This window comes from Dromaius novaehollandiae, chromosome 5 (genome assembly GCF_036370855.1).
Source record: "Dromaius novaehollandiae isolate bDroNov1 chromosome 5, bDroNov1.hap1, whole genome shotgun sequence".
In the NCBI taxonomy this organism is placed as follows: Eukaryota; Metazoa; Chordata; class Aves; order Casuariiformes; family Dromaiidae; genus Dromaius; species Dromaius novaehollandiae.
In genome coordinates this window covers 56,826,492-56,839,273 of record NC_088102.1, presented here as the reverse complement: position 1 = coordinate 56,839,273, position 12,782 = coordinate 56,826,492, and the positions used below count along the sequence as shown (strand labels likewise).

The following is a 12,782-nucleotide window of genomic DNA, read 5'->3' as shown; positions in this document are numbered from 1 at the left end:
TAATAGACCAGCTGCTTTATTGTACTTTACCCACCCCTTCCCATTGTATAGGGAAGGGGCACGTACAAATGGGAATGCACTGAGGCAGGCCTTGGCTACCAGCTGGGAATATCATATCATCCTCAGTCTCCATCTGGGAGTATTAAGTTACCGTCAGTTGCCAGCTGGGAACATAACATCTTCCACCTTGCCCAACAAAGCACATCACATTATTCTCAGGCTTCTGCCAAGAACATAAACTAGTTATGTTCCCCCTCCTCTTCTTTGTGACTTGGGTGCACCATATTCAAATGCTTCGACTCTGCTAGCCCACAACAGACGCCTACTTCATGCTAGAGATGCAAGTACTCATATGATAAAGTCTTCTCATTCTGTTCTCTGACATATGCCCTTGGAAAAAAAAAATGTTAAATTTCTGTTGCAGAAAGTACTCAAATGAAACTGCCAACCATTCATCACTGTGAGAATTTATGGATGTCTTTCCCTCAAGTCTTAAACCTTGCATTCACCGAAGGCCACAACATTAAGATATTATTGCCACATATCTTATACCAAACAGCACATCAGCTAACCTCTGGGTGGGGGAGGTAGGGTAAGATACCCTGTCCCCCTTTTTTTTCCCCCTCTCTAGGATATATCCGAGATGCATTTTAAGAAATATGATCTGCCATATAACATCCTGCCTTCCTCACAGAACACATGGGAGCATTAAAATAACATTAGCATTTCACTTTCAATTCAAAGGTTTTAAAGCGTGCAAGAGGGACATAGACTGACTGGAGGAATGGGCAACAGAAGCCTTACAAAATTCAACAAGGACAAATGCAAAGTCCTGCCCTTGGGAAGGACTAACCCCTTGACACAGTACAGGCTGGAGACTGGCTGGCTGGCTGCGGGGGCAGCTCTACTGTCGTGATAGAGAGCGAAGCAAGCGTGAGCCAGCAGTGTGCTGTGGCAGCACAGAAGGCCACCATCGTCCTGGGCAGAGGGGGCCCAGAGGAGGATGTTCATCTGGGCACCTCCAGTCACTTCTCCTCCCAGCTGGGCACTGGGGAAAGTTTTTCCTTTCCATTCCCCGCCTCAGGAGGCTGGGCTAGATAAACTGCCAAGGTCCCTTTCAACTCAAATTAGTCTGTGATTCTAAGAAATATAGATTTGCTTGGCTTTTTTCAAAACTGGTGTAGAGAATTAAATGCTATTTTTTCTCTAAACATTTCTGATATGGGGTGACACTTCAGACATCTTTGGTCATTTCTAAGATGAAAATTTGACAAACACTCACAAATCCTACTGCAGTCCCTATCTGACATACCTAAAAATTTAAATGAGAGGAAGTACATTTAAAGGAGAATTGGACCACCAGTCTCTCCATCAATGAGTAGAACTGGCTCATTTGTTGAGGAAAGACGGCCTGTTTTAGCAGCCACATATGCAAGTGGACACCCCTTGCAAGTGACAGAGCTCCAACTCCCCATGTGCTACCTGAAACAGAGGGTCCTCTTATCCTGCTTTACATTGCATTCAAAGATTTGCCACCTGACAAACAAACAAACCTGCTCTGAGTTGACTACGAACATTTACAAGCAAGAACTGTGTCCATTTTACCAGCAGACATTAGAAAATACTTTAGTGTAGTGCGTCTGCGCATCCAGTACCCAAAATTTACTTTGTCATAACATCCTTTTAACTATGGATATCATACTCAAAGGAAGAAATTAAATTTTCCTCCTAAAATCTGATTTAAACAAAATTTAAGTCCATGTGACTTATCCAGTGTTACGCAGAAAATCTGTGGCAGAGCTGCAAAGAGGACTTACATTTCATTAATTTTAGTTCTGAGCTCTGAATTCCTTGTACACAACCTCACAATGTCATTAGGCATAGTAAATTTTTGTGTGCAACTTCTATTCTCTGTAGTCCATAGAACAAATCCACTTAGTTTACAAGTTGAAAAAGGGGTCTTCCTTGACCAACAGCTCTACACATCCCAATTCTGAGCATCAGAATGGATTTTATCTGGCTTCTGTATTACCATCAGTTTTTGCAATAGGAGTGTCTTTAACCGTCTCCCTGATACTGCACTGGAAGGAATGCAATAGCCTGTCAAGTTCAAAGTCCCTGTCCTTAATTTCAAGGCGCTCAGTATCAGAATTGAAGATAGCTGATAGCTCCCAAATGAAGACCAAATGAAGCCAGTTTTGGTCTTGGGGATGATGTTACCTAAAATTGGAGGCTGGGATTAACCCAAAGTAAGAAACTGAGTTGTCTTTGGGATTGATGAAGCAGTGCCAGAATAAACTGTATTGAGATTTAAGAAAAGCTTCAAACATCACTTATTTCTATCCCCAGTTCAGACACACTATCTTGTTATTGGCTCAATTAAAAAAAGCACATTTAAGGACAATACATTTTAGGGAACAGGTTGGGGGGAAAGAGAAAATTGTAATTGTGAGAAGATTTTTGTATTTCTTTGAGGCATATTAATATTTCCTTGGTCACAAAAGGGAAATATCAGCAGATCACGTGTCCTAAACTCCAGAATAAGATAGGCCTTTGCTGTAAAATGCATAATACTTTTACGAGCTGGGAGCTCTACAGGTATCTTGAACAGGTACCAATCATTTATTGGGAAAACTGAAAGAAAGAGTGGCAAGTGAGAGCCAATGCATTCTGCATGGACTGGAGGACTTGGATTCTTGTCCTGTTCTGGAACATTTGTAACAGTATTACACTCTAACAAATGTAGGTAATAGTCTGCATCACACTCTACAAACTCAGAGCCATAGATAAAAATGACTGGGTAAGGATTAACCAAATACCAACAAAAAAGCCAAAAGAATATCAGACAGGAGATTTTCCCTTCAGTAATTCACTTTTGGAAAAGATCTAGCCAGTCTGACTAGAAATTTAGATCAGAGCACAGAGTGTACATATACTGCAGTGACAATACTACAGTTCACACTCCTGTAAGCTGCTTTATCATAAGGCAACAGCACTTAATTTAGCTCTTAATAAAAAGTGTCAGAAGATTAAGACCAAGCTGAAAATTTCTACTGCTGTCCTGGGATTTGGAGGTTATGTTGAAATCATTAATACAACCACTATTTGAACTCTTTTGATCACCAAGTATTAAATTCATCCATAAGTACATAAATCCTACAAAGTAGGAAAGCAGAGCTACCCAGCATAGAGACTCCCCTTTTACTTGCTTTTCTCATCATTATCACTGGCTGTAATGTCTTTCAATGATCTCCTGAACTGTGTAAAAAACAAATATTACAGTCGTTCCCCTTCCCCCCCCAAATGCTGGCCCAAATTCTCTTCAGAAGCTCAGTTTTCTTATTTTGGATTCTCTCAGAGCATGCATTAAATTCCCAGGTGGCTTAGAATTAGCTCCCTAGGGCTCCCTGACATGCTTTTGTACCACTTCTGAGAGCAGAGAGGCAGATCTGATTTTGCCCCCTGCTCTTTGTAGCAAGCAGGCATTTCTCAAGTCCATTTTAGTGATACTGATGATTCTAGACACATTTGCAGTATCCTATAGCTGTGATATCCCAGAAAGAGTTGAACCAATGCACTGTGCTAAAGGAGGGTGGGATAAATTTCATGGGTCAGTACAGGAATGTACTTTCTCATTCCCCAAGGAGATCTAGGTGTATTACAGATTCCTGTGTCAAAGTTAGGCTGTGTATTAGGGGAGACTGTGAGATCTAACACTCCTATTGCTCCTTTCTGTCCATACAGGTCTAGTTCAAACATGAAACGGAGCAAGTTCAACAGGGTGGCATCAGTTCTACTGGGAAGTTTTCGGTGAACGTCAATCCTTTGTTTTTCATACTATTATTCTGCCAGTGTGTACAGCTTTGGATTTCTTCCTCACAATTTTGTACTCTGATATTATTGAGTCCTCAGCACACACCACTAGTAAGTGGATCTAGTTCTAGGTCTAACAACCTTACCCCTGTGCAATGGTGATAAAGAAGCAAGTTTTTTTGTTTGTTTGTTTTTTGTTTTTTAATGAGTGACTTGAACATAAAATCACTCTTCTAAAACCCACTGCAAGTGGGTTAGTGAGCTCAGCAGGCAGGGAATTCTAACAGCAATTTTTTTGATTTAGACGTTCTTAACAAACGCTTCTAAATCAGACAAAGGAATAGGCTAGTAAGGATGTTTAGTTAACCCTGCTTTCCAAAATCCATATCTTTTAAGGCAATGGCCACGTTTTCATCTAAAAACAACTCGCTCATTAAAACATACAGATTCTCACGAGAAACAACTATTCTATTTTCTATTCCACTTTAAAGAGTATTTGGGTAAAGCTCTCACTCCACAGTATTGTTTAATTGTTTCGTGTTCTTTCTTTTCACATCTTTTTCCACCCTTAAATTAAGATTCATATGAAACCTCTACTTACCATTGCAGAAGAATGTTTTTTTTTAAAGCATCCCTCACAGCAGTGCTGACAGCTCAGGTTACACTACAAGATCTCTTAGGAGGTGAAATGGTCTTAGTAATGCTTTCCACTTTCATTACTCAGCCAGATTGTGGAGTCTATCAATTATACCAACATTGACAGTCTGGTGAATTAATTGGCGCGTTTGACAAGGACAGCTATTACCTCGTGTTGTTCTGACAGCTGGGTTTGATATCAGAAATTTGTCAACCTTCCCCTTCACGTGAGCTGCTGGATGAACAGTTGAGCAGATCAGGCTAGGACATTTCAAGATTTTTTTTCCCCTGTACAATCTCAACATCTGGTGATAACCTAAACCCTAAATAAAATCACAGACATTCATAACATCGGTAAGCAAACAGCACGCCAGACCTGTGCTATAAAACAATCTACTGTCTGGGCTGACATAGTGTTCAAGGAGTCAGAGAACTAATTTATTATCAGAAAAGTTAGCACCTTTCAGTAATGACTTTCTATGTGGCCTTCAAGTGCCAGTTATACTTCTTTGGTGGAAGTATTTTAAGTTTATCTGAAGTTTAGTGGGCTAGTGGTTACAAGACAGCCAATATCTTAAACATCATTTTACTAAGATCGGTGGCAAGATTTGAGTTGCAATTCAAATTAAATAGTTCTGGGCATAGACTAACTTGCTAGGCAGCTATATTGCTCTCTGACTATCACTACCCTGTTTTGAGATGGTCAGTTTCTGATACTTTTTCATTTTGTTTCTCTTCTGTGATTGCTCATAAGAGCGTTTCACATGCCTTTTAAGAACAGATTAGAGAATCGCTCAGAATTTAACAGACAGGCAACATGTAGGAGTGCTCCCCCAGGAACTGACCAGAGACTGGTCAGCCTCACAGTCATAGCTTAGCCCTCAGATCCTTCTCCAGAGAAAAGCACCTCAGTCAGTCCTGTGTACAGCGAGAGATCTTCCCTTTCTTAGTGGATAGCAAAGGCATTGGCATTGTCCACTCAATGCCCAATCTATTCAGAAAGAAAGGGAGAAATGTCCTTGCAATTACCACTCCCTCTCTGAACCTGACAGAACAGCAATACAAATCATCTTAAGCCTAAAGCAGCTTATGAGTGAACCCTCAGACATGTAAATTCATTAGGTCTAGAATTTAGCATCAGCTATACTCAAAAGTTAATTTGTAAACAATTATCATGTGTTAAAGCTATTAGAAAGTCAAGACTTCTAACTCTGTAAAATGGGGAGAAAAAAAGTACTTCCTAAGTCTCCAGCTTGGCAAACAAGTACAGAGAGGTTAATTAGCTTTCCCTTGGCCATGTGGCAAATTGCCTGTATAACATGAAACGAATACAAATGCTTTTGGGTAGTACTTTAGGCAGAAAGAAAATACTTTTTCTTAGAACAGAATGATATTTCTTTTAAAATAACCAATAACCTGGAGACTACATTTTCAGCATTTGTTATCCTAAGAATGCATATACAAATGGGCTAAACCCGCTGACAGACTTAAGTACTGGATCTGTCTAGCTGATGGCACCATGAAACTGACAGTCCGAATTTGATGGCTAGGCTCTCTGGGCAACGCTTGGGAGTTTGCAGATCCCATATTTTGGAAGATGGCATATTCGGCAGAGAACAGCCTAAAGCGGCCAGAAAGGAAAAGCTGAGCCTCCATCTCAACCCCTTCCTTCAAAGACAGCTAAGTGTTTGTCTCCAGTTAGTACACAGCTATAAATCCTTTCTCCTACAATTAAATTTCTTTCTTGAAAAACACACAGAAGAGGAGATGCTCTCCTCTATCCATTAGCCAATAATCCATGAGTTAATTGTGGATCTTGATAGGATTTTAGCATGAGCTGGATATTGAAGTGCACAGCACTCTAAAGATTTCAGCAAACTCTGGCCATGCCAAGAGCATTTAGAGAGATTTATTGATAGACACTTAAACTCCTAAGGAATTAAAGCACAATGGCTAGGTGGCAACAGAGCATGAGGACTGAGGTCTCATTACTTCTTAGGCAGTTAGACGCTTATTTTTTTTATGCACTTTCCCACCCTATCCACACTAAGGAAGACTAAGGAGTCTTGGAATCTGTGTTTCTTAATATTAGTTGTATTTGTACAGAGGACCAAAATGGACTTAAATATTGTCAAGACCATGATGTGATGAAGTATTGCCATTCTGAATAGTGTCTGTCTAAAACTGTCAAAATGTTTAATGATCATATTATCATTAGATGTGGAAACTACTTCTCTTTTTAAGACAACAGTGCAGTCAGGTTAACAGTAAAGATTCAATCATCCAAAGCTTGGTGAAAAAGACATATAAGAATTGTTACTACAGTGTTTATGACTCTCTGTTAAGGAGAAATAGCTGTAATCGGCTTGGTGTTTTTTTCTTTGACAAGATCACATGTTCCGTTCACTGGTGGATGGCAAATTCATTTAATCCAGCACACAAATATGGAGTTAAAACCAAATTTCCTTATCAGGTAGTCCAAGAAAAGTAGAGTTAAAAAAGTAAAGGTCTTGTTATAGCATGTTTAAAAAGTTACCAGTAGGTGACCTGGCAGGCTCTGTCCTGTAAATTCTTACAAGAGAAATTTGCCTCACAGGAGTCAGTTGTTCCACTTCTGTGACTAGGGGTACTTGTACGTGCAAGGGTTTCCACTGCTGAGCTGAAGCACTGCTTTCTTTGCATTGGAACACACACTGTGATACCTTTGTATCTTTTCATACCTCCAAAGCAGTGAAACCTCCTCCTGCCTCAGTCCCATACCGTAAAGAAATGCACTCCTATCATTTCTAGTTCCCTATTTCTCTCCACAAAAACATAAGGGGTAAGAATCCAAGGGAAGCAGCTTATTCTTTCTGCATGTCGGTACAAACTTGGTAAGTGATAAACCAGAGTCACGCTGTTTACAGAGAGCCGGAAATGTACAGTGGACAAAACATACCACAATTTCCTGCAGGCATTTATATTGCAAGTTTGGTGATATCACCTCTAAATTAAACGGATGATTTAAAAAAATGATTCAATCTGGGAGCAGAGAACGTTGCAAAAATTAAATACAGTTTAATGGTGAAAAATTTAAATTTTTGAGACACTACATTAAATTATGCAGCTGTACATCAAACTAACTTTCAAGTCAAAGTGACCTTTGGTTAAGGTAGATTGAAAAAATCTGAGTTTATGAAATATTTGTTAGGGAAAAAAAACATATGTGACATGGATTTTGCCTTTTAAAATACTTATCTCACTAAGTCAAAAAATGCAGCCTTGTAAGTGTTCATTAGCAGTAAAAGAAGCACAAGGATACATAAAATTATTGTGATCACATTGAAGTTTTAAATTACTTGAGCCAAAACTGCAGCAGTAGATTTCCTTCAGAAAAAGGATGGTGAAATAGACATAGGCTTTAAGATTACCTTTAAAATGTTTTACTGTAGACCTAAAATAGCTACCCAGCTTTAAAAAAAAAAGAGAGAGAGAGAGAGAGAGAGAGAGAGAAAGGGAAAGAAAAGAGAGAGAGAACATAATTTCAAAACCCTTAGCTTATTTTTAATTTATAGTCCCTGGAAAAAAAATAAGTGGATAGCCCAATCATTTATATGCCTGGGCAAAAGCAATACATCTATATAAAAGTACAGTGATATATTTCTGTTGCTAGTTTAATGTGCTGCTCTGTGCCCTGCGTGTTCTGATTCATTGGAGAGCAGCAATCATGTCGACAGGAGCTGTTCTTCAGTTCCCATCAGCGACAACTAAAGGCCAATTCAAGGTTGTGGTGGGGTCATGAATCTAACATAGTCACTGATAGAACAATTTCCCTTCCACATGACACCGTCAGTGGGACACAGAGGGAATATACAGCAAGGACTGCTGCAGGTACGTCTCATTATTCTCATCCCTCCTCTCCCCCCTCCTTTTTTATTTTTAATTTTTGGCGATGGCCTGTGCTGTTAACAAGAAGTCTCTGGGGAATACAGAATCAGTCAGTGGAAAATGAAAAGGGGGAAACTTCTAACTCTTTAAGAAACCAGCATACTCCTGGCCTCTGTGCAGGGCAAATCAGCAATAAAAGCTCAGTTTGAAATCTAGATCAACCCCAAGACAACATGAGATGTACATCCATGACTGTTGTAAATGAGAAAGATATTGGACCAAATTCTACAGTGATTTCACCTCTGGTATGGCATCCTTTGAATTCAATAAAAAGGCATTTCTATCTCAATATGACCATACCAGAGTACTAGCCTTTCATGGTATGAAAATCAGCTCTGAATTTTGTCTGACAACACTATTCTTCCCACACATTCAAGTCCATAGATGCTCTTTCCAGGGGCTTGGCCAAATCTTTGAATAAGTCACAAAAAAAGAGCCAATTCTTGCTACTGTTTCTGCCTTACATGTCCCAGGGAGAGCAGATTTTGAACCACATAGGAATATGTAATTCCCATACCAATATTAGTTATCACCAGAACATACAGATCTGACACATTAATAGGGTATATCCCAGCCTAAATAATTCTAACCACCAGGCATGGTTGAGAAGCAACTGCATTGCAGATGATAGAAATACTTAATACAGTAAGCTTTATCCTTGGAAAAATTACTTATAGTACCTTAAGTCTGCAGACTGTACTGTTTTCTGCCTTCCACATTAGAAGCAGACCTACAAAATGTGCATTTGCCTATTTTGTTAGAAAGAACTGCATAGTGCTACATTGCATTTGCAATTAATGTTTAAATGATATTAGGCGTATTAGAAAGAGCTGGAGACCACTAGTTCAAAATCTATGAAATAATCAGTCACAGCAAGATGCACAGTTATACTCAATGATGCATGTTGGCCATGTCTAGAAAGCCAAAAACCTAGCTTCTATCTGCAGTAAATATGGATAGGTCCAAGCTTTTCTTATATCCAAATTCTCCTCCCTTTTGCATTATGCTCAATCACATACTGAGCCAGGCCAAGTTGCAAAGGTCTCTGAAAAGACAGTAAGCTAACTTGACCTCTTTGTAGAGGTTCTAGTCCTCTTTCAATGGACTGAGCACAGAAGGGCTGAATGAACTACAGCCCTTTCTATTCACACAGATTCTGTTTGACAGGGATATTTGGAGCTCAGCCAGCCTGCAAGATTCAACTTGCTCTCCAGCTCAGTCATCCCCTTCTGATACGAATATATCAGACATTACTTAACAGAGAAGGGGAAGTGAGAGCTGCAGAAAGTACTAGAAAACAGAATAAGCCCCAAGAGGAATTCTGCTCTCTTCGGAGTTCTTCCAAGGTTTCTAGTGAACATGTCTTGTAAAGGAAGCTCTGTCCCCCTTTATAATAAGGGGGTTTCCTTCCTTGTTTTAAGCCAGCTCTATCTGTTCCAAAGCTAGATGAGTCCCAGTATGCCATTCCCCTGTGATCCCCAAGACAACTTCCAATATAGCTTACATGGAAGCATAAACACAAAAATTTTAGGTATTTAAATAGAATTTAGGGCCTCTCCTCATCTCTACTGCTATGGCAGTCTTTTCAAACTGCCATAGTTGAAGTTTTCTGAGTCTTTTCAAACCACTGGCATTTCACAGACCTGCATTTGGAAACTTAACCCTAATTTGGCTTGCATGTTGGTATCAAGAACTTTAGCACAGGGAGCATGCTGTTTTTTTTAATGAGTCACGCAATTGACCTAGCCAAGCCTCAACCTACACTGAGGCCTCAGGATACCAAGTAACGTTCTAACACATTCTGATGGTCTTTCAGTGGCCTACACAAAGTCAGCCCATAGGCTCGCAACCGTTTCCCTTGTATGATTACCATCTTGACTAGAATTTCAGTGAAGAAAAAGATGAAGGACCTTGCTCAGAGCCCTTTTAAAACAGTACGCAAAGGTGGGGAAGGGGGAGAAAGGACGTCATTTGCTCTTTTGTAATGGTTGGTTTCACAGGCATTGTTAGTACCTTTCCTCATCCACACTGATACTAAAATACAGGCACTGAATGAAGTAAATAGTCACTTTTCTTGGTGAAGAGGATTCTTCAACAACACACAAACCAGTTCTACCTTTGCCTGGATTCGAATATGTTTGTGAAACTCTAAACAACCTTCTCAGTTCTAGAGGTGATCCTTTTCACTCTGAGACACATTGGTAAAAAAAAACCTGAAAAGTGATAGTGATTCTCTGTACATTCTGGGGTATAAATATAAGGCTTCAGAGCCCAGAGTTGTCACACAGTTATCAGCTGCAAATACTAAAATCACAGTGTTTCTGGGAAATGCTGATGTTAAATTAACAAAAAGCTCAGATATAAAAATATAGCTGTAATTTATAGTTCCCTTTAATACAAGTTTGTTCCCGCACTTGTTGTAAATGAACATATTTATAGAGAGTGCCAAAAATGGAATGGAAATTTGTATTTATGAATAATAAGGAAGTGCTGTAAATGGAAGAAGAGAGGTTGTGTAATATTCATGCTGAAAGGCAGGCTTCTCCAACAGGATCCCATCAAGAATATTAACTCTTACTGAGTAACTCTTCATTCCGACTCAGACACTGTCAGCTGCACATAGCTGCTTCTAAGTACGTGATATATTTTTACTTTTGTATATACTGTTCTGGTTGATACTAATCAAACTCACTTCAGATAAGATTACACTGTGTATTTGAACTCAACGGTGAAAGCACACTTCTTTATCCTCTTACTGAGCAATGTGTGCGTGTGTGCGCACACACGCACAGGTGAAGAAAATTGAGGGTCTAAAATCTATTGTCCTCGGGCATAATATGTACACTCAGTTCTTAGCCTTTTTTTGGACAGAATGTTTTGCCACATTGATTTCACTTGCATTAAAAATTCTTCTTTGAAAATGAGAGTCTTGGATCCCTTATTATTTTAGATCTGAGCTGGCAACTGAGTTAATATTAAAATGACATATACACGCAAATCACATTTCCTATGTTACAAATAACTGGAGCAATGCGAATATACCACCATTAATAATTTACCTTATGAGCTTATCTCCTTTTTCTTTTTATGGAATTTCCACAAGCAGATTGCAATTTCCTCAAATTTATTCATTATTCAAATTCAGTCAACAAATTAAAAGAAAATGTTTACCGACTAGATATCTTGCATTTTGCTTCACATATGCAGGACTTCGCTTTTGAAACAAACTGCTAGTCACAATAGTGTAATTAAATCACATAACATAATTTCTGTTCCTCAGCTAGATCAAAATGTAATACTTTTGGGAAAAACACTGTCTGTACGTATATAAAATCGAAGTTTCTACAAATATTGTTGTCTGTGACTGAGTTTTATCTACATTCATTCAGATTAACAATTCAACTGCTCAGATGTTTAGCAAATGATCATTAAAACGGTCAAAGCATGTTCATTTCCTTGTTTCTTCACAAGGAAAGAAAATAATTTTTCTTTCTTTTAGCAATCTCTAATCTTTTTTGATATACAGTTGTTTCTCCTCCCCACAGGTTCTGCAGATGCCATTAACAGATGTAAGGCTACTGACAACAGACTTTTTTAGATAGCTTTTGTGAATTTCTTAGAAGTAAGCCTTTGCATCTGTAAGGATTTGCGTGCCACAAGTGAAAACCAATACTAAAAAGCAGCAACCTAGGCTATCAGAAGCAGAATAATAAATCTTCTTCTCTCAACCCTCCCTCCTCCTGCTTCATGTTTTGTTTCCATTTTTCTTAAACAGGACAAGTTATTTTCATCCCTTTTTAATTATTTTCATCAATAATTCCTACTCATAGTCCTCATTTACTGGAGGTTAACATGAGATAAAAACTGCGTATAGAAGCTTAAAAGGCACAAAACAGAGTTTTGTTACTTCTTCCTATTTGATTTTCAACTGAGTTAAGTATCTAGATGTCCTTTGCACTTTCAGAAACCTTGACCATCACAGTAAGATACAACTTATTTCCATAGCAACTAGAGAGATGGGGTTTCACCAGCCCAAAGTCCTTACAGTATTACTGCAAAACTAAACAGAAGAACAAATTTGATCTGAAATAATTCCCTTATGCAAACAGCTTAAGATACTTTTAAACATAACTGCTCAACTTTGCTTTTAACCAATGTAACAACTGTTTCATAAAATTCTGCTTAGAAAAAGACAAAAAATAAATCACAACTACCTTATCAATGCCACAGATCTAAGATCAGGAACATGAAAACCTCCAACACAGACAGGAGGGAGCAAGACCAGAGAAGCTCTGACTACTGCCAGCAGCTGAGACAATCACCCAAAGCTGCATGCAGCTGAATGTAATTTTTAGGCTTTTCAAAATCACTTTGTGTTGTACTGTGAAGTAAACTGCCACCTGATC

General features: G+C 38.9%; 1 long non-coding RNA gene across 1 annotated transcript in view; it reads right to left on the bottom strand.

The window, feature by feature from the left end:
- The window catches only part of LOC112996630 (uncharacterized), a 67,678-nt gene that overhangs the window by 40,929 nt on the left and 13,967 nt on the right, over positions 1 to 12,782 (bottom strand). The window lies entirely within an intron of this gene.